This window comes from Alligator mississippiensis, chromosome 4 (assembly GCF_030867095.1).
Source record: "Alligator mississippiensis isolate rAllMis1 chromosome 4, rAllMis1, whole genome shotgun sequence".
Lineage (NCBI taxonomy): Eukaryota > Metazoa > Chordata > Crocodylia > Alligatoridae > Alligator > Alligator mississippiensis.
The window spans coordinates 119,754,055-119,778,101 of NC_081827.1; the positions used below are offsets into that span (position 1 = coordinate 119,754,055).

General features: G+C 42.0%; 1 protein-coding gene and 1 long non-coding RNA gene across 6 annotated transcripts in view; one reads left to right on the plus strand and one right to left on the minus strand.

Moving 5' to 3' along the window:
- RERG (RAS like estrogen regulated growth inhibitor) overlaps positions 1-24,047 on the minus strand; it is a 183,240-nt gene that overhangs the window by 87,337 nt on the left and 71,856 nt on the right. The window lies entirely within an intron of this gene.
- On the plus strand, positions 582-23,942 carry LOC132250182 (uncharacterized). Its single transcript, XR_009461811.1, has 3 exons — positions 582-753; positions 1,591-1,696; positions 21,564-23,942. It is a non-coding gene; the product is annotated as an uncharacterized LOC132250182 (long non-coding RNA).

Below are 24,047 nucleotides of genomic sequence, written 5' to 3' on the forward strand. Positions count from 1 at the left end.
AGTTATTCATCTCATCCAGTGGCTTCATGTTCCCACATTAGAGGACTATGGGAAAATGAGCAAGTGAATGGTTTTCACTTCGCTCTTTGTAATTTCATGACTTCAGCTCTCCATTTTTATTTTATTGTCTCTGTCCTTACTGTGTCAATCCTGCTGACTTCTAACATCCTTTACTTTTCTTCCTCTGAACCTTTAAAAAATTGACGGAATAATGTGTGAAGAGAAACAACCGACTAAACTCCAATTCAGTGTCTAGGAAATAATGGTAAACTATTCAATGTAATTTTATTATAAATCATTTCTGTGTTATTTTCTAATCCACTCAAAAGTAACCAAGTGGTGGTATTTTTTTGGAACTTTATCATACCAACATTCAAGTAATAATTTTCCTACAGTTATAGCAGAGCTTGAAGAGAATGAAATGCCAGCCTGTCATAAAGAAATCTTGTGGCTTTGCATGTTGTTGTGTACCATTTTCATTAAAACTTGTATATTTTACTTCAGAAGTAGAGCCATGAATTCAGCATTGTTTTGTTAAATACTGTGCAGTAAGAAAAGTTGGCTCATAAATTGGCAGCTGCTCTTTTATCAGTCTGAAGGTTTCTGTTGTTTACTTCCAACAAGCTCAACAATACTGAGGCCTGAGGCAGATGTTAAAACAGGACCCAGTCCTGCGATCAGATCTGTGTGTGCATACCCTTGGGACCATGCAGAGACCCACCAACTGCAGGATCAGAGCCTGGTATTGCTCAGGTACGTGACTGCATTGTTCTTGCCTATGACTGGGTTGTTTAGCTCCATGAAAAATGTCTACTTTGTAAGCATGAAAGGGGCTCCCTGCTGAACTTGCAGGCTTGTTACTCATCTGTTCTCAGCTCTACTCTTTTCAGTTCTCCCTCTTCCTCCACTGGTGCCCCCAGGCAAGGGCAGATCTAGAATGGGGGCAGTGGTACGGCTGCATCTATTTTTGGGGTTGGAGTGCACCATGGTAGCCTCTGGGTTCCTTTTAAAGTCCCTAAAACAAGTGAAAATTCTCCCTCCCTTGCCATTTCTGCTTGGAGGCACATTCCCTCTCCTCTTCTTCCCCCCACTTCCCTACCTGCTGCTGCTGCTTTCCCTTCCGTTCAGAGCCTTTAATGCCCACTGCACATGGGGGGGGGGAGGGGGAGTAGGCTCAGCTGGGGAGGGTATAGCAGCAGCAGGGATGGGCAGGGGTGTTTTTCATGCCTGCCCCTGGTGACCAGGCAGAGTAGGGGGAACTACTCTCCTGCTACACTTTTGCTGCTATCTCCTTTCCAGCTGAGTGCAGCTTGCACCCAGCCTGACTGGCTCTAGAGCTTCTCTATGAGCAGTGGAGACAGCAGGGGGGCAGGGGGAGGGGGCTGAAAGAGGGGAGAGGGCATGCCTCTGAGCAGGAAGGGGAAGGGAGGGGTATTTTCATTTGCTTTAGGAACTTTAAAAGGTCTCTGGAGTGGAGGCTCCCAAAGCAGGGTCTGCTCACACTGATAGGGCTGGAGGAGGCTGAGAACAGGGGGTGCAGCCATGCAACTACCTCTGCAGTTTGGGTTCCTTTTCCTGCACCCTTCTTAGGAAATCTTGGAGCTGCCCCTGCCACCAGACATGATAAAATGAAGCACAGACAGGCCAACGTTGAGGGACTAAGAGCTGTCTCCAAAAGGGGAACTTTGCTATCAAGGTGAGGTGACTTCTTTCTCTTATCTTTCTGTATCACCTGTGGAAGGGGGAACCAACCTTTTGTGGCAGGCATGCCACAATTTGGCCCCGCACCCTCTTTAAGTACTCTGAACCCCTCCTGCTGCCTAATCTGATGCTCTTTCTGTTCCCAATGCTGTTCTACCTGCTCAATGTGTTGCTTTGTTTTCTGTTTCTTGCCCTACTTGCTGCTGTGCTACCTCCCTGATCTGCTGCATGTCTCCCTGATCTGCTGCATGCCAGGTGGCCTGTGTACCACCTGGGGCATCCGTGACACTGGCTGGCCATCCCTGCCTTGTAGTTCACTGGGTGTCAGATTAAACACATTTATCTTCCTGCTGTTGAAGATTATGTTCAATAGCAGGAAGGATACTAAGGTGCAAAATGGAAGGAGGGGGGTGGAAGAGAGAGAAAAGGGCAGGGAAGGATCTGGTCAGGGTTGCAGCCAGCTGATAGTTGGCAGATTGATAGACAGCCCTGGAAAATCAGGGATAAATGGTGGAGCTCCATAATATAGTTGTCTTTTCTTTGCAGAACTAAATTACTTTGCAACAAATAACATCCAGCATTTGTGATAAAAATACGAAATATATCACATCTGAGACATTATGATGATGCATGCCTGGGTTTGAGGTGACTGCAGCAAAAGGGACATAAAAAAGCAAGAGAAATTGATCTAGCCAAAGAAAAAAAATAGAATTATTGAAGAATGTACATATTTCCTTCACAGAACATTCAATTTGCCTCCAATGTGTTAAATTTAGACATTAAATCCCACCATTCAACCGCGAACTAGTGAGATTTAATGGTACTTTATGTGTAAAATTCAATGTGATGGTAACTATGGGGACCCTGGTGCTACCTCCCTAATACTGTACTGCAGGTGACTTGAAGCAGATCTACAAATGGAACTCAATGGGAACAACATGGTACACAGCAGCAGTCCACACCCTAATATTCTACCTTGCTTCACCAAAGCTGAGACCACCAAATATTGCTTCATTAAAAACATTTAGATTAGGCCCAGCTCAAGGTCTCAAAAGGTGCTTGTGATTGATCCTGTTTTTGTTTTTATTTAGAGATCACCCCTGAATAAGAACATGTTAGTTGAAATAACCATGAGCTCAATAAAACAGCTAAGTGTTGTTATATTGCAAAACCTCCCTCTGGTTTTATTGCCCCCTAGAAACACCATTTGTATAACACTGTCTGTGGGAAATTGTACTAAATCTGTCCTTTCCAATGTATTAATTAGAATCTGTCAGGCATATTTTGACTGAAAGCAGCTTGCAACAGAGTAAACATATCTCTGGCTGTTAAAAGGATATTAAAACAGCAACAAAAATGATTAGTTAAAAACAGAATTGCATAACAGCTATTAAAGTGAGTATGTGTAATTCTCAGCAGAGATTACTTCTTTGATGCAAGGCACATCTTGCTTACATAAATTCTCTAAAATAATCAAGTTTTTTTTCATCCTGGGTTGAGGGGTTGTGGTTGTTTTTTGGCCAGGGTGTTTAATATCTACAGAAATGCATTCATCTACTTGTAAATGAACACAGCCTTCTGTCCAGCAATTAAACTTCTGATATTTATGGCCTTAAACTCATGTAGGATGAATGAATCACATATTTACTCAGGAGGCTGCACACAAGGGGCCTGTTGCATAGCAAACAACAGCACTTCTAGGTTTTCAAGCACTTGTGTGCCAGAAAATACCAAACTAATGTCAGAAATGTCTTTACTGCTTGAAAAAAATACAAAGTTCAGCACCATTGATAATATTCAGAAAAATTTCTGAGAAAGACAAAGGAACTGGGGAATGAAGTGAGACACAGAAACATGTGTACTAATTCTCATCATCCTATAATCCCAAAGGTTCCCTGCCTCCCCTTATATTAGACTTAAGTAACTGCTGTCCAGCTTCTGAATGGCCAGGGGCTGCCTAGCCCTGCCACACACTCTGCCCCACACCTTCCCTACCAGGCCACATAGGCCTTCTTACTGCAGTGTGCAGCAGGTGCCCCCTACTGCACTGTGTTGGACAGGTAGCCCTGGTCTGTGGGTTCCCAGGGCCCTGTGCTGCTAGAGGCAGGGGAAGAAAATGGAAGCTGAAAGAGGGAGGTAGATCCCAAGATCCAGCAACAGAAGGACTGACTGGGAGAGTGGTGCCTGGACCAGAAGCTCTAGGGGCCACAAGTTGGCCTTACGGGATGCCAGTTGGACAATGCTGCCCTGTCTTATTCTCCCCAGCATAGAGAGGAAGCACAGATAGACAGCTGGCCACTTCTATGCCACTTCTAGGCATGGAAGGGTGGTACAAGTGGTCTTCTTAAGCGATGGCCAACACCCCTTTCCTTCCCTCCTAGGGTGGCACTCTGGTTTCTTTCAAGGGCTGAATGGATGGAGGCTAATGGAGTCTGGCAGTGCTGGCCACCTCATATCCTGGGCAGTACCAGAGAGTTTGGTGGCTCTTATATCTGGAGTTAATTACATTCACAGAAGTAAAGTAGCCTGGGAATAACAATAACCTATGCATGTACCTTGGGAATGCTTCTAGGTTGCAGGGGATATAACATAGGTGTAGTCTGACTTGGTTCTGATTTGTCAAAGGTGGTAAGAGATGTGTAAGAAGGTCTGGTAGCCCTTTCACGAATACTTGTTCTATCCTACTTGACTGCATTGATTCTAGTAAGGATACTGCCAACTTACAGCAGAGTAAATAACAACAGAGTCAAGCTAACACAATCATTACCTGCTGGTGATCTCAATGCACTCAACCTGCCTACACATTTACCACTCATTTCACTACCCAAGTCCATGTGGAGTATCTGTGGTTCCATACCAACTTGACCATGCACTGGGGAGAGTTGGTATAAGGTCTTGTGTGTGTGCTACCTGATGCAAAGTTGCAACATCAGACTACATTAGTAGGCCTGGTACTGAAGGTGCACATGCAATTATCCCACCTGCTCTTCGTGTCTCTGGCACAGCCTGGCTGAGATATTCTTCAGGTAGCCAAGACAAATCACAGCCAAAACAAGCCATGAGAACTGGGACAGTCTAGTTTATCAGGGACACACAGCATCTCTAATTGGGAGAGGGAGGATGTGAAGTCTGGGAATAAAGTTAAACAAATAAAGGACTTGCAAACAAACTAGGCCAGGGAAGTTAAAAGGTGAACTTACAACATAACTCTGTTGGACAGAACTAGATATAGATAAGGCATAACCTCTGCCCTCTAACTTCACTACAGTGATTAACAGTGAAGAGAAAGACAGCTTTCCTAACAAGAGAAAAATATCATCAGCTTCCCTCTAATAAAGACTTTTAACACCTTACTTTGTATCAACCTATCATTGCCCACTGTTACAACTCTGTTAACTTGCTACATGTGAGACTAATGAATCAAGTGAATAGAAACCTCCAGGTTAAAACTAAACACACTCTTCTACAGTGAAATCAAACAGAAACCTTCACTGCAAGTCCTCAGCATCAATGTTTGTGGCACTGCATAAACCACAGCATATAAAGGCAATTCCTATCCCTTAAAATAGACTCTGAAAAAAAACAGAACAGGTCAGACATGGAACAAGAATAACTGAACAGATATTCTGAGGTTATTCCTACCATCATTCAGCTAGCACACTACCCATTTCATTTTTTCCAGCCACCTCTGCTGTGGAAGGATCTCACAAATGCATACTAGAAAATCACCACAATTATTTACTGACTCAGGGGTAAATTACAACTGCATATATAAGAAGGGAAAACTCAGATTACACCCCAACATAGGCTGCACAGGCATTGGAGCCAGGTGCAGAAGGGTAAATGAAGCCACAAGCACCCCACTTACTACTGAGATGGGCAGAGCTGATAATGGGTAGCAGTAGGATTAATGATTTGTCACAGGCCTAGCCTATCTGTAAATTTCCACCCATAAGCTGTACAAGGAGGAAGCAGAAGTGAAAAGTAACTCAGGTGAACCTCCAAATTAAATGTGGAGGAATGATTCTTGTATACTGTCCTTTTAGGACAGCCATAGAAAAGAAATTTCTAGGCTTTAGAGAGCTCTATCTGGTTCCCATCACTGAATTTGCTAGTCTCCTGACATCAACAGCCTCTGTAACTGATTGTAAAACTACTGTACTTTTAGTATATTCTGTTGCTTTAAATTAAAATCTTGTTAAACAAATAGACTTCACGTTATGACTTCTGACATATGAAACTGGCAGAAGCAGCTTCGGGGATATATGTTCTCCTCTAGCTATGAAAAACTTAAAACCTAGAACTGATAGCCATAGAAATACTTCAAAGCTCTTAAGCAAGTAAGCCAGAGTTTATAGCTGGGGCCATGCAGTAGCACAACATCACAGTGCTGAAAGCCTCTGCTTTTTCAAAATTTCCCTGAGAACTGGACTCAGAATTTCCCTTGTGGCTTCATAAATACTTCTTGCCACACATAATATAAGATGGTGAAGCAATGAGAGAGTGGTAAGTTATGACAGGCTAACCTCTTTCATGTATAGAAATTAGAAGGGTGCACATGTGCAGTTACCACACAGTAGCTACTGTGCTGAAAGTCATTTAACTCATGGTAGCTTATTTGTCTGTACATGCCCTAAGAAGCCTTGCTAACTGCTACAGATTGAAACCAAAAGTATCCATTCTCAGCTCCACCTTCCTGATTTTAAGTTTCAATCTAAGCTTGTTTTCAATATTTTGGGTATCATACCAAGCGTTTTACAGTTCTCATGTAATTTCAGTTTTGGTGAAGGTGTTTTTCTCCAGATCTGCTTGGGTCTTCTGTACTCTCCATACCTTGCAAAAAAAAAAAAAAAAAAAAAAAATCACCTGCTTAAGTCTGCCTCTTTTAATAGGTACCCAAGTATCTTTCAGCTGAAACAGACTGGCCCTTCTCTGCAGGATCCCAAATCTATATCTTGAGTTCCATGAAAGGCTCACCAATTCTTGTCTGGTCTCTTTCTTCTTAGGAAAATACGATGGTTGGAAAAAATGAAATTCACTAGTAAAATTTACAGTAATTATAAATGATGCTTTGGCCCGTGAAATATTTCATTTTCATTATTTTCAAACACTTGTATTTGTTAACCAAATTTCAACAGCCATGTTACTCATAGACACACAACTTCATTTAGAAACTAAGGTCATCACAAGTGTGAAGTTTAAATGCTATCTTGTTTTTCTGTTACCAGAAAGCAACTGAAAGCCAATAAAGTAGTGGGCAGACCCAACTGGGGGAAATTGCCACAGAACCTTCACACTCAGTAGGACTATGCTGGTTTTTGCCAGCTGAGGATCTGGCTGACTGTATAAAGGAATGTTGTTTTAAGAGACCTTTCACCTTCAAAAAACACATCATGAATCAAAAACGGCTCAATTCTCCCCCCACCCCCCAAAACTTTCTAAAGGAATTCACTGTTTGAGTGAACATAACTATGAGCAGTTTCAATCTCAAAGATATGTTTTAACTTACGAAAGCACTGAAAATAGATGTTTAGATAGAACAGAATGGCCCTTTCAGTCAGTCTATGTTTATGATAGCTGCTATTTCACTAACTCTGACCGAAACCAGGAAATGTGCAGATCAAATTTCTCATGCTGTTAGGGAGGTTATTATTGCCTTGGGGAAGCAATTATTGCCTCAAGGTTTGTCATAATACAGTGAATGCAAACACTTTAAAACAACCAGGTACTTTATCCTCTTTCAGGCTCTTACAAACCAGTAATTTAATTAACTGTTACAGAAGGGTGCCAAAAAGACAATGCAAGGGTCTAGTTCTCTATTTATTCAAAGCATTCGTAAAAACACAGACAGTAGCTCCTAACACCATCCTTCACTACTGTGTATTAATACTAAGCTGGAAGGGCTGCTGTTAAAGGCTCACTACACTGTCAGGTATAATTTGAATGTTGCCCTTAGCCCAAGTCCCTTCTACACACAAGAGCATCTCTAACAAGAGTAATGCTTTAAGTGGTGCTACCTGACTGGTTGGGTTGAAGGTTGGATGCAGGTGACAGTAAAACTAGCAATACAGCAGGGGTATGGTTACACCTCAAATTAAGCATCAGTGACAGCAGCATTTTTGTGATGTGGACTCTATATTAGGAGTAAAATTGAGGCCATCAGCTCATTTATTAAATCTGCTGAGAACCATAAGGTGAAAAAAAATGTCTTTTTGCTCTAAAACTTTCTGGACTAGATTTGAATCAATGACAAGAGGCAACATAGTCCTACAACCAACCACTCAGTTATCCAAGGCACCTCAAGTTGCTTGCTTTTAGCATAACCTTTCCAGTTCACCTTTAATACATGGCCAGACAAGAGAATAAAATAAAGCAAAGCACAACTGTTGCCATCAAAAATATCTTAGGGAAAAAAATCATAGAAAAATCACAGAAAGTTAGGGTTGGAAGGGACCTCAGGAGGTTATCTATTCCAACCCCCTGCTCAAGGCAGGAACATCCCCAAGTAGATCATCCCAGTCAAAGATTTGTCTAGCTGGGTCTTAAAAATTTCTAAGGATGGGGATTCTTTAACCTCTCTGGATAACCTGTTCCAGTGTTTTACTACCCTCCTAGTAAGAAAATTCTTCCTAATATCTAATCTAAGCTTCCCTTGCTGCAACTTGAAACCATTGCTCCTTGTTCTGTCATTTGCTACCACTGAGAACAGTCTAGCTCCATCCTCTTTGAAACCCCCCTTCAGGTAGTTGAAGGCTTCTATTAAATCCCCTCTCTCCTCTTCTCTAAACTAAATGGGCTTTTTTAGATGTATGTGTGATGCAGCACCGGGAGCTTTTGAAAGTGCCCAGTGCTGTGTCGCATCCATTTATATAAATGGTGAAATGTGTGTCAGCGCTGAGAAAGGCGGCAGCATGCTTTTGAACTAAAACACATCCAAGGTATTTTAGTTCTAAAGCATACTGCTGCCATTTTCTTAGTGCTGACACACATTTTGCCATTTATACAAACGCATGAGATACAGCGCCAGGTGCGTCAGCTTGCATGCAGAGTAGACTTGATTAACTGAGTCTGGTCCAACGAGCTGGATCTCCAGCACTTCACAGCACAAAATGGTATGTGTATAAATGCCCAATAAGCCCAGTTCCCTCAGTCTTCTCCAAGGAAAACAGTTGCATGAGTTCCTTGTGGATCGTGGGACACATCTGTCAACACCCAGGCATTTTGTAGCTCCCCAGCAATGCTGGTTAAGAACAGCAGCTACATTTCTGAGCTAACAGCAAACTATTCCAAACAGGAATTTAACTCTATTCTCTGTATACAATATATATAAGCAGCTCCCAAAGACATGACCCTTACTGGAAATTCTATAATGAAACATATGGCAGAGGTAAGTTTCTGTGAATATATTCCATATACCACAGATTGCCTGACTCTCCACTTTTACCTCACTGTAATGTCATGGAAACCATTATTTCCCCCTTGTGCTGCTTTCACTATGAATCCTTCTTCACTATGAACCCTTCTTTTGCTTCGGTGGAGTTGTCGCTGACTTGTACCACTGTAGCCGAGGAAGTAATTAGGTCTGCAGGTCTGTATACCAATGTCATTCTGTCTGCAGATTTTCCAAAATTTGCAGCATCTGGTCCACTGTGCTTTTAAACACACACTAAGACATTCATCTTAATTTTTATCTCATTTCAACCAACTCAATTTATTTTGCAAAGTCCATTCTATTGAACATTGTTGCATCTTCTATATCTTGGGGAAAGAATGGGAAAAGATTTTGAGACTGAATGCCACATTTAACATCCATCACATTCAGATAAAAAATAGGTCTATTAAGGAGTTAATGGGAAGCTAAGTATTATTTTCCTCTCATGTAAGCAGGGCATGCCCTGAAGTCAATGGGGACTTTGGGAGTGGCTCTCTTTATTTAAAATGTCTATTTAAGGGTGTGTCATGTCAGTAGAAATTAAAATAAGGTAAAAGAGGAGGTGAAGCTGCAGGGTGACCTTGGGAAAGTGATTCCCTTCCCTGCATCTATGGTTCCTCATTTGTAAAATAAGAATAAGTATTTGTAAAGAATTTTGAGTTGTTATTATTCAGTACTGAAATGCTTAAAGGCCACATTCTGCCTTCTAGAAAGTTGCAGGACTCCCACAGAAACCATGAAGTGCTACACAGATGTACCTGGGAGCAGAGTTTTTCCTTAATTAGGCTTTTCAGATACTCTGTGAAATGGGAGTGATTTGTTCAGCCTCTGCTGAATGCGTCATATGCATAAGTGATAAATTCTGAAGTTACTAAATTGTTTAACAGAAAGGTGATTTGCTGTCTTTGGTAATATTTATAACCATATAATAATTCTTATCCTTAACCAGTGACTCATCTGTCTTGCCTGACCTCATTTCTTATGGGAACAGATCCAAATCCAGACAAGATGGTCACAGCCGCCTTTTAAAGCAATAAAGGACTCTGACTAACCAAGCTGGTTTCCTCCCTCCATTTTAGTGTCATATATCATTTCAGACCTTTCATCTAGGACTAATAATGGACTCGGAAGTCGCACAGAATCTTTGAAACAGAAGGAATTATATGAAACCAAAATAAAAAGTACATCGAGATAGTTCAACAAGAAGAACATCCTCAGTTGTCTAAATTGCCAGGGCTCAACTTAAGCTAACAGTTGCATAAACTTGGCCTCAGCCTTTTTATCCCCACATGGGAAGTCAGTCAGAAGTATAGCAATAACTAGGCACAATCATTAAAGAAAAATAATTCATTAATTTTTTTTAAATGGTTTCTTGTTAAAATAACATTCTTCACAAAATTATCTTTGGGTTTTTTTCTTTTTTTTTCTTTTAAATATGTGGTCCCCCAAATGTCTCAGTGCAATATTTGACAAAAATATCAGCCTGGTAGTGGCTGTGGACATTTCCCCACACCCCAATTTTTCTGTTTCCAATTTGAAACAAGCTATTTTGAACTAATCAATTGTGCACAAAATTTAAAAAAGAAAAATCACTGATAAAAAAAAAGAAAGACAGAAAATGGTTTTGAAATTCCTGAGACTTCCACCAGATCCCCCATTATTATGCAGCTATCTAACAACATACAATCTGTAGTTTTGGAAGCATCCTGTTTAAAAGAGAATTAATTTTATAGCAAAACAACTGATACTGGACCTTATTCTTTTCTAACTAAGCAACACTATTTCTCACTAAGGCTAGGTACAGACATTCAAAAAGCGCAAAGTGGAATGGATCTAAGTTACATAGTTTTCTATAAGTGGCATAGTTTAGATTGGTAGCGAACAGAACACACATTTGCCCTTCAGTGGTGGGGAGGAGGGCAAATCTCAGACTGGGTTCCACCTTTTTTAAGCCAGTCTATGTGTACTGAACTTGGGTATAGACCAGTTTCCTATCACTTATAATTGGTAAAAATGTAATGCTTGCAACTGGCCTAAGTAACATACGTTTTTGATTCAGTAAAGAATGGCATCATGTGCTTAAATCCCATTGACAATCTCTCATATTCAGCAAAACTGGTATAAGATTGTACTTTTTTTCTTTTACCTGTGAGATGCAACTGAATGTTTTAACTGTTGCTAATAAGCATTACTACTACACATGCTTTACTGCACAGTAGGCTATTTCCTGCACATTAAAGCATCACATAAAAAAAACGCGATTAAAATAGGCTAATGAGCATTAAGCATCACTTTAAAGCACATTCGTTACTGAGCATTAAGGCAGCCTAATGTGTATTTCTTTAGTACCTCACGTTGGAGGGCACTTTTACACGTGCTCCAAGGGTGGGTGCAGCATCTTATGTATCAGCGTCCCTGCACTTAAAAATAGTGCTGAGGTGCTTGAACTGAAGCTCATTTGACAAGCTTTAATTCAAGTAGCCATTTTTAAGCAAAGAGATGCTGACACACAAGATGCAGGAGGATGCTGGAGTGCGGTAATTACCACACTCAAACAGACTTGATTAATCAAGGCTGCTCTGACATGCTGCAATTACAGGGCATTGGAGCAGTCTCCCCTCTTGTGTACAGGCAGCCAGAGATACTAAATTTAACGCACATTAGAAAAAGTGCCTTAATGCAAGTGCAGACACACCCACTGTTGATTAATTGTCTCATCTTTGGGATGCAGTTGCAAGTAACAGCTAAAAAGAAAAAAGTACAATTTTATACCAGTTTAGCTGAATGTGAGAGATTATGTCAGCGGGATTTAAGCATGTGCTTAAAATTAAGCACATGCTGCCATTCCTTACTGAATCAAAGATACGTTACTCAGTCTTTGGAACCAGTGAGAGCATTCACATGTATGCTTTACTGCAGAGTTGACTAATTAGCTCTGCAGTAAAGCGCCACCCTCTATATGTGTAGTATAACTAATTAACTCCACTAGGATACTACTGCCCAACGTAAGTACTATCCTACAGCAGAGTTATTTAGCGTGCCTCAACACATGTATGAATGATGACCAGAGTTGGCTGGGGCATGAGGGTGCTATAGTGCAGGGCTACCTGCCAGCTAGCCTCGCACTGGAACACCTTCATACCCCAGTCAGCCCCTCCACAGTATGTTGAGCCACGGTGAAGCAGCTCAGGGCTAGCAGACTGACCCCCTGGTTCCCTGGTGGCCAGGGTTGCTCCAACCCAGCTTGATGTGCTGTGGTCCCAGATGCAAGTGTATATGCTGTGCCCAGGAGCAGTAAACTTTGGTGTGAACTGTGTAGGAGTTTATTCAGGAGTATTAATAGCACATGTAGATGCACTCATTGTGTGGTCTCTGTTACATCCACAGATGCAAAGTGCAGCCAGTTTTTCTAATATCTGGCCAGTGACAAAGAGAGAAGGTTTCTGAAATGATAATTGTATGTGACCATTAACTCAACTGGTTATCTTTGTATGTAAATATATTCACACTTCATTTACCCAAGACTAGTTTTACTGTATTTGGCACAATATTGTGAAGGGATAGTGCAATGAAAGGACAAAAAGTACAATAAATATTATTTAGAGAAAAACTAAGGAAATTCTTAATCTTGCCTTAATACTTGACTACCAAAAAGAAATATATATAGAATCATAGAAAGTTAGGGTTGGAAGGGACCTCAGGAGGTCATCTAAGTCCAACCCTCTGCTCAAAGCAGCTCCAGCCCCAACAAGATCATCCCAGCCAAAGCTTTATCTAGCTGGGTTTTGAAACCCCACAAAGATGGAGCTTCCACCACCTCTCTGGGAAACCTTTTCCAGTGTTTTACTACCCTCCTAGTGAGAAAATTCTTCCTAATATCTAACTTAAACTTCCTTTGCCGCAACTTGAGACCATTGCTCCTTGTTCTGTCATCTGCCACCACTGAGAACTGGCTCCATCCTCTTTCAAACCCCTCTTCAAGTTGTTGAAGACTACTATCAAGTCTCCTCTCAGTCTCCTTTTCTCTAAACTAAATAAACCCAGTTCCCTCACTCTTTCTTCAGAAGTCATGTCCCCCATTCTCTCCCCATTTTTGTAGCATTCTGCTGGACTCTCTCCAATTAGTTCACATCCTTTTTGTAATGGGGGGGGTTCAAAACTGAGCACACTACTCCAGATCTGGTCTCACCAGTGCTGAATAGAGGGGAATAATTACTTCCCTTGGCCTACTGGCAACACACCTAACAATACAGCCCAATATGCTATTAGCCTTCTTGGCAACAAGGGCACACTGCTGGCTCATATTCAGTTTATTGTCCACTGTAACCCCCAGGTCCTTTTCTGCAGAGCTGCTGCCCTGCCAGTCAGCCCCCAGCCTGTACCAGTTCATGGGATTGTTCCATCCTAAGTGCAGGACTTTGCGTTTGTCCATGTTGAACCTCATGGGATTCCTTTCAGCCCAATCCTCCAATTTGTCTAGGTCACGCTTGAATCCTAGCCCTACCCTCCAGTGTATCTGCTAGTCCCCACAGCTTGGTGTCATCTGCAAAATTACTGAGGGTGCATTCTATCTATGCCAGCTTTCAGGTCATTGATGAAGATATTGAACAAAACTGGCCCCATTGTCTATATCTAGATCTGTATCCATATCTATATCAGTCTATATGTATATCAGTCAGAATACATCAAATTAAACCAAGTAAAAAAAACCAGTGTTTTAATATAAGAAAATTACTGACTTAGGCATTCCCTCTCCAAGAGCTGCCCTCCTTCCAAAAGCCCCATAGTTTTTGGCATCACTAAGAGCCTTTTCCAAACTGATGTTAGACCGAATCCACAGACTTTGCAGAACCCATGTCTACACACTTCCTGTGTTTATTAGCTGAGAGAAAAAATATCAGCTTGAATCTATCTATGTTTGATTGTTTCTCTATAGACTTCCTGTCCTAAACCACACATCACTTCTGTACAAAGCATACCCTGTATAAAGGTTAACTCCCAGAACTGTTTAGAAGTTTTGAATGTTTTTTCCTTTCCTAAACATGTACATAAACATATTATAATCCGAGTTGAGTGTCTCTTCATCAAAGTTGTAGTATGAAAGGAATTAAACCCTTGCTACTTAATTCTGACCTTAGCTGCATGGCTGTAAGTAAGTAATGTCTCATTAGAGCCAATGGAGTGGCAGTCTCTTTCTCTTGTTCCATTATATTAAGTTAAAGGCTTTGTGTTCTTCACTTTATTTGTCCACAGTTCAGCAGACTTACAGCTTCAGGACACATCTGGGTCTTTTTACTGATTCATTCAACCTTGGATATCTTGCAGGTCCAACACCACCACTAATTATTGGTTTTCCAATTCAGTCCTCTTCTTGACTATCCTATTTATTAGAGATATTTAGAGATGTCACTGATTCAAAGACTGGAGCTAGGTCATCTTCCCCAGTGTCTGGTTATATTTGGATCTTGTGTTCTGGCTCATATATGTTTCTATTTAAGTTTTAGTTGTTTTATCACCATACGTTATGTTATTCATATCTCTGTGTATTCCTATTATTACCATTTGTAGTAATTTCACTTTTACAAAGATTTAGGATAACACTTCCAAAAGTGTCTAATGACAGACATTTTGGAAAATGCTACTATTATTCTGCACATAATTGACAGACTTTCGCAATCAAACTTCCAATGTGGCAGAAAACCCTGTGACAAGATATGAGTCTCAGTGACACCAAAGTTAAAAACACTAGCAAAGAAAGTAGATATTTGGTCTTGAAAGAAGAATTATAGGTTGAGTGCTAAGTAATTTCTTCTCAAATGCTTTGATATCTTTTAAATATGCATTTAGCAAGCCAAATTCTACTCACAGATATACCAAATGGACTCCATTCATGACTCTGGGGTGGGTAGGTACTAACAAAATTTAGCACAAATAATTTAATTCTCAACAGGCTAATTAAGGGCCTGCTGAATTTAACAGTGGTAAGCCCTAATGCTAACTTCTGACACGCATTGTTTTAGTTACTGCCCGTATTATCTATTTTTCCCTCAAAATAACACCAGAAAATAGACTAAGTTCTAAATCCATGTCTCTTACAGCTCTCTTAACTAGACAGCAATTAAAGCTACCAGTTTCAACAAGGTTAACTCAGGCTATAGCAATACCTCACCTTGTACAATACTATCTTGGCTTCACATTTCCACATATTTGTAAAATAATCACAAAAATGTACACAGAACTCCAGTAGATGCATTAGCTGACCTCTGCTGTTGTGCAATGGTAGAGTTTACACAACTGCTGGGCCTTGTCTTATCACTCATCTTTCAAACTTCTTGAATTCCGAATGTGTTCTCTGAAGCAATTCAAATCAGCATCTGACACTTGGTAAAGACAGGGTAAAATATACCCTATGTACAAATGAAATCTGGTTGTAAGATCTGATCCCAACAACAAACAACTACATACATTTGGCTTTTTGCTTTCCTTAACCAAACAAGTTCAGCTGATAATGAACTAACATTCAAAATGGAAAACAAAGCCTTGCCAAAAATGTTATTATGATTTCTTGAGCTTAAATCAAGCTTAAATCACTGGGGTCAAATCAATATATATTACACGACAAACTAGTTAATAGTTTTCAAATAAAATGTCTATCACAGCAAAATGGGGGGGAGGAGATCAAGATGATACAAGGTACAACAAAAACACCATATTTTAAAAATGGTGACTCAACCTTAAGTTATTATCTGAAGCTTTTTGAAACTTCCTGGAAGAGTTGATCTCTCTGTGTGGGTTCTGAGCTGTACACAAATGGTTCAGAATCAAACATATGCCCTTTTCCTAATCAAATTTATTTCTGCTTTGGTTTTACTGTGTGCAAACTTTTTTTAATACACATTGCAGAGAAAGCAAGTGGGGATCAGGATTTTCTGGCTTCATTTTTAGGGAGGAATTTGGTGAGGCAGAAGGCAACCTAGTGAAAGTGTTAATGAAACAAATCCACGATTCTAAGGAAATGAGGAGACTAGAGAAACTGGACCTTTTCAGCCTCCACAAGAGAAGGTTGAGAGGTGACCTTGTGGCTGCCTATAAGTTCATCACGGGGGCACAGAAGGGAATTGGTGAGGATTTATTCACCAAGGCGCCCCCAGGGGTTACAAGAAACAATGGCCACAAGCTAGCAGAGAGCAGATTTAGATTGGACATTAGGAAGAACTTCTTCACAGTTCGAGTGGCCAAGGTCTGGAACAGGCTCCCAAGGGAGGTGGTGCTCTCCCCTACCCTGGGAGTCTTCAAGAGGAGGTTAGATAGGCATCTAGCAGGGGTCATCTAGACCCAGCACTCTTTCCTGCTTATGCAGGGGGTCGGACTCGATGATCTATTGAGGTCCCTTCCGACCCTAACGTCTATGAATCTATGAGGAAAGAGGATCAACAGAATAAAAAACACTGGTCTTCAGAAAAAAAGACCAGTAAACTCAGAAAGCTGGTAAGCAGGAGCCCCTGGGAGGCAAATCTAAGGAAAAAAAGTGGTCAGGAGAGTCATTTGTTCCTTGATGAGGCAATATTAAGGGCATAATAGAGGACAGGAAACAACAAGAAACCATCTTGGCTAAACCATAAGCTCTTCAATGACTCAAAATTTAACAATGAATCTTACAAAAAGTGGAAATGTGTTTGTATTAAGATGAATATAAGATTACATGACGAGAAAAAAAAAAACAAATTACAAAGGCCATATTGAGATACAACTAGAAACATAAAAGGCAACAAAAAGGCTATAACTGCATTAGAAAAACAGTGATCGAGGAAAGTTTAGGTCCCTTACTGAACAGGGCTGCAGATAATGTTTGATGTAAGGAAGGTTGTAGTACTTAAGACTGTTTTTTACTTCAGCCTTCACACAGCTGGCCTCACACAGCTCTGGGTGGGGAGCATATTGCACCTTAGTATGACATAGCACCATACACTATCTGCCTTGGGCGGTATGATCTCCGGGAACATTGTGCGTCTCTGAGGCATACCCAGCCTTCTGGCCATTGCAAGCTCAGCTGAGCAGGGCCATCCCCGATTGGCTGCCCGGCACACCAAAGAAGTCTGCTGGGGTGAGCCTCCATCTCAGGGGTTCCCCCAGCCCAGGGCAGTTCAGGGAATTCCCCCCCCCGCCACCCCCCATCAGCCACTGCCACAGGAGGGAGGGGGAAGGAGTCCCAAGCCCGGTGCCTGCCTGTGCAGCCCAGGGTAGGGGCACCAGGGAGCCCCTGTCTTGGGGGGCTTTCCTCCAGCCTGAGATTCCGTAGCCCAGGGCAGCCCCCAGGAGCTGAAATTCCCCCCTCCCTCTCTCCTATGTGGCTGCTTGCCACAGCTGCTGCTGCCACAGGAAAGAGGGGGCAGGAGTCTGAGGCAAGCTGCCACCCGGGGAGTGGGAAGGGGCTCCTGGGGACTGCCCCAGGCTAGGGGACCTGGGCATGAGATAGGAAGAAGCCCCCCAAGGTGGGGGCTCACTGGTGCTCCTATGCCAGGCTGCAGGCAGGCAGGCACCCAACCCAGGGGACTCCTTTCCTCTCCTTCCGCCCGCCACAAAGCAACAGCTGAGGCAAGCAGCCATGTTGGGGAGGGGGAAGGGGAATCCCCCCCAGCCCCCTGGGGCTGCCCCGGGTGGGGGCAGTGGTGACAGGCAGGGGGTCATGTTCCTTCCCAGCCCCCAACTCTCAGAGACCAGCAACTGGTGAGGGGGAGGGGCTGGGGCAATCCAAGACCAGCTTCCTGGGCTGCAAGGGCTCTAGCTGTATCTCAGTTCCCCCCATCCACACCATGCAGACCTCAGCTGGGGTGGGGGTGTTTCCCCCTGCCACCTGCCTCTCACAGAGTTGGGGGCCTGGTGAGGGCATAGGGCTGGGGCAATCCCTGCCCCACTCACCAAGCTGTGGGGGGATGAAAAGGCCCCACTACATGGGATTTCCCACACCCTGTGCTGTGCAGACCCAGGGTAGGAGGCCCTGGGGGTTTGTTCCCCTAACTCCCATCCCACTTTGCTGACAGACCCAGGCAGGCTAGGGATGCAGGCTAGGGAGCAGGGGCTTTGTTGCCTCAGCTCTGTGACAGCTGGAGGTATTGCCAGCCCTGCTCTTCTGGAAGCCCAGGGCTGCAAATCATCCTGGGATGCTGGGGAACTGTGAGGTAACTTGAATCAGAAGAGGATCCGAGACAGAAGTTAACTGCATAAAGCATAAACTGGTTTAGCCTAAATCAGTTAAGTATGATACTGAATCCCATCCAGGTTTATCTTAAATCAGTTTCAGCCATTTTGAAACTGGTTTATGTACACTGAGCTTCTCTTTTGCCACAGGTTTAAACCAGTTCCCAGTAACTTAAACAGGTTTATGTGTAACTTCTGTCCCTAGTCTTACCGTTTATTCTGCTGGCTAAATATCACATGGCATTTAGTCCGCAGAAAATCACAATCACTCAGGTACAGTTTGTTTTCATAACCACAACTGTATAAAACTACCTGTGTGAAATGAAACAGCTAAACCCCATCAGGTAGACCTAGGTTTGTACAAGAATTGGAATGTTTTATTCACTTTATCAAATTATCTTATATGCTTTGTTCCAGGTAGTACATCATAAAAGGTAGCATCATCTTAATTTGAGCCCTACTCTGATTGGTTATGCTTAATTTCTGAAACTTATGTTTCCTAGCTGAATTAAACATAAGGAGAGGGACACTGAAGGAAGCAAAATGATGCTTCCTACCCCTCCCTATGTCTGAGAATTTTGGTATATCCAAACTAAACATGGCAAGCCTGAATAAAAACATGCAGCCAGAATAAAGAGCCCACCTGAAGTCATGAGGATGAATTACAGTACTGTCAAAGAAATGACATATGGACTCCTAATGCTGTACACAGCATGCATGGGCTTATGCTGTGTGCACAGCTGATGCTACATGTGAAACAAATGTAGATGTGTCAAGGCATCTAACATACAAGGCAGTGTTTTAATTAACACAATTTATAATTAAAATCTAACACCATGCCTTAAAGGCACTTACCATGCACCTGAAAAGCAACTGTCCATGAACAGAACAGTCAGTTCCCCTCCACCACATCCGCTGTGGTGAAATCCTCAAAGGTCAATCTGAAAAGATGTCTCAGGACTTCATTGCACAGATCAGTTTTAAAAACAGCCCTGAAATATCACTGAAATTTTAGGTTAACAGGCAAACATTCTACTAGTTTTTGAGAATAATTTTTGAAAGCAGAGCCATTTGTTAGAGTTATAAATAGAAGAGCTAATCAGTTACAGTAAGTAGAGGTTAGAGTGGGCATTTTAAACATTCAACTACTGATGAATATCTAAACATATTAGGATGACAATCTCTCCACACTCATGAAGATATACGTGTTGGCTTCAGTTAGTGAATATCTGGCATATGCACAAAGGTCAAACCATGAGCACCTCAGTTTCTCACTTTTGTCAGGGCTTACTAGAAGACAAAACTTCTGCTACAGTCTCTAAGGTTTTAAACAAAAAGGGTTAAATAAAGACCCCAAATGTCACTGAAAGAGAATCTGTAAAATAGGTGTTTAACACAGTGTTCTTGACTGAGAACAGGTGGAGTCAAAGTTATTGTTAAATGCAATTTAAATAATTTTAGTTGATTTTATTTCTCCTTAAAAGATCCAAGATGAGCATCTGAGTAGTTGTGAATGAGATAAGGCCTCACATCTTTTTACAATGGGTCAAAAGGAGGGATCTCAGCATCTTTTGTACTTCCTGATGAAACACAGATTTTTCAAATCCCTTTACCATCACACCAACAGGGGCCACAAGAGCACCTGCTGTTGACTGCAAAGGTATAACCTGTCCTGAAAAACTGCATGTTCTATAATTAAACTGATAATACCACACATTTTTTCACTGTATAAGAAGGAATATGAATATGATATGGATGATGTGGTGCTGCCTGTGTGCCCAAGGGACTGGTTTCAATAACACAGAAGGTCCCACAACTGTAAGTCCAATGAAGCATCACAGTAGCATATCTGATTCAAATTTTTTTTTTTTTATAACAGTTGTGGCCAACAATTTTGTTCTTTGTTTTTTGCAGAAAATCAAACACTTGTCTACCTCTGCTAGGAACAGTACAGTCGGTCTTTAAAATGTGCCTTGTGATTTTTACTAGGAACTTCACAATATTTCATAGTTTATATAAGCACCAACTTCTGAAAAGGTATCATTATGCTAGAGACTCATATTTCATTTAGCAATAAGTATTTATCCATCCTGGCAAAGAAAAAGCTTGACAAAATGTAACCCTAAGTGTCCTCTAAAGGCTTAGAGATAGATAAATACAAAAAGAACCCATGCTATTTTATTATAGGGGTTTTTTTAATTTAATGATATTTTGGAGCCTAACTCATGGGCTTTTTTGTTGGCCCTACTGCCAAATACACAGTATAACTAATGAAAATTAGACAGTAAGGCAAGGGACAGAAGTTACACATAAAGTGGTGTAAGTGATCAGAAATTGGTTTTAACCTGTAACAGAAGAGAAGCTCAGTGCACATAAACCAGTTTCAAAGTGGCTGAAACTGGTTTAAGATAAACATGGTTGAATATAGTATCAATCAGACTTAATTGATTTGGGTCAAACCAGTTTATGAAACTTCTGTCCCAGACTCCTTACTGGTTTAGTTAAATTACAGTTCCCCAGCATCCCAGCATGCTTTCCAGCCCTGGGCTACACTGTGCTGTCTGCTCCAGACAGCAGGGCTGGCCCTGCCCTTCTGTGCCCTAGCTGGAGCAGTAGCAACTAGCTGACAGGAGGGTGGGGGGTGGCAAGCCCAGCTAGGGATGCAGCCCAGTCTACAGGGGAGGAATGTCCCCCTCAGGCAAACTCCAGGGAGGGGGCATTAAACACTCCTTCCCCCACTCAAATGTATTGCTGGCTGCAACTGTAGACTACAAATCCTGGAGGCGCCTGGAAGCAAGAAGAGGAAGTGATAAACAACTCTTGCGGAGTCCTGCTGATGTAATTCTGGACTGCAAACCCCAGAAACCTTGGGGGTAGCAGGAAGACAAAGTGAACAATAGCCAGAGAGCTGTGTTCTAGCACTCCCTGGCTTCTGGCCTGAGCCACTGCAGGCATGTGGCTGCATTTCCTGACTCAAAGGTAAAATGTCTGTTCACTTCTGTTTCAATTTAATATGTGCATCTTAGACTAGCCTGCAAAGACTGAATAGATTCAGCCTCAGGCTTTTTGACTGTCTGTATCTAGCCTGAAACTTTACTTTGGTTATGAAACATACTGAATTTTATCTGAGGAATACTGTGTGTCCTCAACGCCCACTTATGTCAGGATTGGGACCTCAAGGGTGCTTAAATATTCTATGATTTATGTAGATTTCTTTTTCTCTTGTTAACAGGGAGCCTTTTTGGAATCTGAAGAGAGCGGGGATTGCAATTACAGGATGTGCAGATGAGGATGGCATCTATACACGTGCCCGACACCTGCTCTGATGCATTTCAATTAGAATATGTCAGAGCAGAGTCTGCTGACCTGATTAACATGATATGCATGATTAAGCTTGTACAGTTCACTTTGGAAACAAAGTTATGGTAGATGCTTTTCTCAGTGGCATTTTAGATTCATGAGTACAGTAACATAGATTTATAGATTCTAGGGTCGGAAGGGACCTCAATAGATCATCGAGTCCGACCCCCTGCATAGGCAGGAAAGCGTGCTGGGTCTAGATGACCCCAGCTAGATGCCTATCTAACCTCCTCTTGAAGACCCCCACGGTAGGGAAGAGCACCATCTCACTTGGGAGCCCATTCCAGACCCTGGCCACTCGAACTGTGAAGAAGTTCTTCCTAAAGTCCAGTCTAAATCTGCTCTCTGCTAGCTTGTGACCATTATTACTTGTAACCCCCGGGGGCACCTTGGTGAATAAAAGCTCACCAATTCCCTTCTGTGCCCCCGTGATGAACTTATAGGCAGCCACAAGGTCGCCTCTCAGCCTTCTCTTGTGGAGGCTGAAGAGGTCCAGGTGCCCCAGTGTCTCCTCATAGGGCTTGGCCTGCAAGCCCTTAACCATATGCGTGGCCATTCTCTGGACCCTCTCCAGGTTATCCACATCTCTCTTGAAGTGTGGCGCCCAAAACTGAACGCAGTATTCCAACTGCGGTCTGACCAGTGCCCAATAGAGGGGGAGTATCACCTCCTTGGATCTGTTCGTCATGCATCTGCTAATGCACGATAAAGTGCCATTAGCTTTTCTGATGGCTTCGTCACGCTGCCGACTCATGTTCATCTTGGAGTCCACTAGGACTCCAAGATCCCTTTCCGCTTCCGTGCCACCAAGCAGGTCATTTCCTAGGCAGTAGGCATGCTGGACATTTTTCCTCCCTAGGTGCAGCACTTTGCATTTCTCCTTGTTGAACTGCATTCTGGTGTTTTCTGCCCACTTGTCCAACCTGTCCAGGTCTGCTTGTAGTTGTTCCCTGCCCTCCAGCATGTCTACTTCTCCCCACATTTTTGTGTCATCCGCAAACTTGGACAGAGTACACTTCACTCCCTCGTCCAAGTCGCTGATGAAGACATTGAAGAGTATCGGTCCCAGGACCAAGCCCTGCGGGACCCCACTGCCCACACCCTCCCAGGTCGATACCGACCCATCCACTACAACTCTCTGGGTGCGACCCTCTAGCCAATTCGCCACCCACTGGACTGTGTAGTCATACAAGTCACAGCTTCTTAACTTGTTCACCAGTATGGTGTGGGATACCATATTGAAGGCCTTCCTGAAGTCTAAGTATATGACATCAACCCCTACTCCTGCGTCCAGGCGTTTTGTAACCTGGTCATAAAAATAGACTAGATTAGTTAGGCATGATCTACCTGCTACGAACCTGTGCTGGTTTCCCCTCAGCATAATTTTTCCTGCCGGGCTCTTGCAAATGTGAGCCTTGATAATTATTTCAAAGACTTTGCCATACATCCTTGCATTACCAGAATGGCAATGTATCTTTCAACTCCTCTCCTATGGTTTCTTTTGCACTTTTAAAAAGAGGAGTGCTGCCAGTTTAATTGAGGCCCCAAATTCAGATTTGTTGTGGATTTATTTTAAAGGACAGAATTCTTAAAGACTAGAATAAGTAGTAGTTTGTCCATAAAACTGTAAAAAATATCAAGGAAAACATTATTTCACATTCAGCCTAGTTTAGCATAAGGACCCAAATAAACTCATATTCTGCTACTTAACAACTTCAGGACAGGGATTAAGACATTTATGAACTATCTAATGCAATGCCTGTAATTGTGAAGCTATAGTTCTGATTAGTCTCTTAGGTGTTAATGTCATAAAAAATTATTGATAATAACGATGATAATAGTGTGCAAGAATCAAGATGAGAAACTAAACAGAAATAACCATAAAACTGACCAGACTAGTTTTATAGTTTAAGGTAAATGCAATGATAGTTTTTTGGTTAATGAATAAAAAGGAAAAATGAATTTTGAAAGAGATTACATTCTTTACTAATAAAAGATTAATTGCCACAGAGGATTGGATTGTGATACACCGAGTCTCTCTGGATCAACTCTGGATCAGCCAGCAATTCCATTTTACTGGGGCAAGTCAAGGAGTAACATGCAATTCTACCTGACTGAGAATTACAAAACCAGGGCCTATGTAACTTTACAGATCATAATGCTCCTTTAACATACACTGGACACAAATCTGTTTTTAGTTCCATAACTGATTGCCAACTGAACTCATTAAAGTTACACTGGATTTACCCTATTGAAACTGAAAATAAATTTTGGCTCATTATCATTATTGTAAAAATAATAATTCACCAGCATTGAGGAATACATGACTTTCTTTTGACCAGCTAGTCTGTGGGCT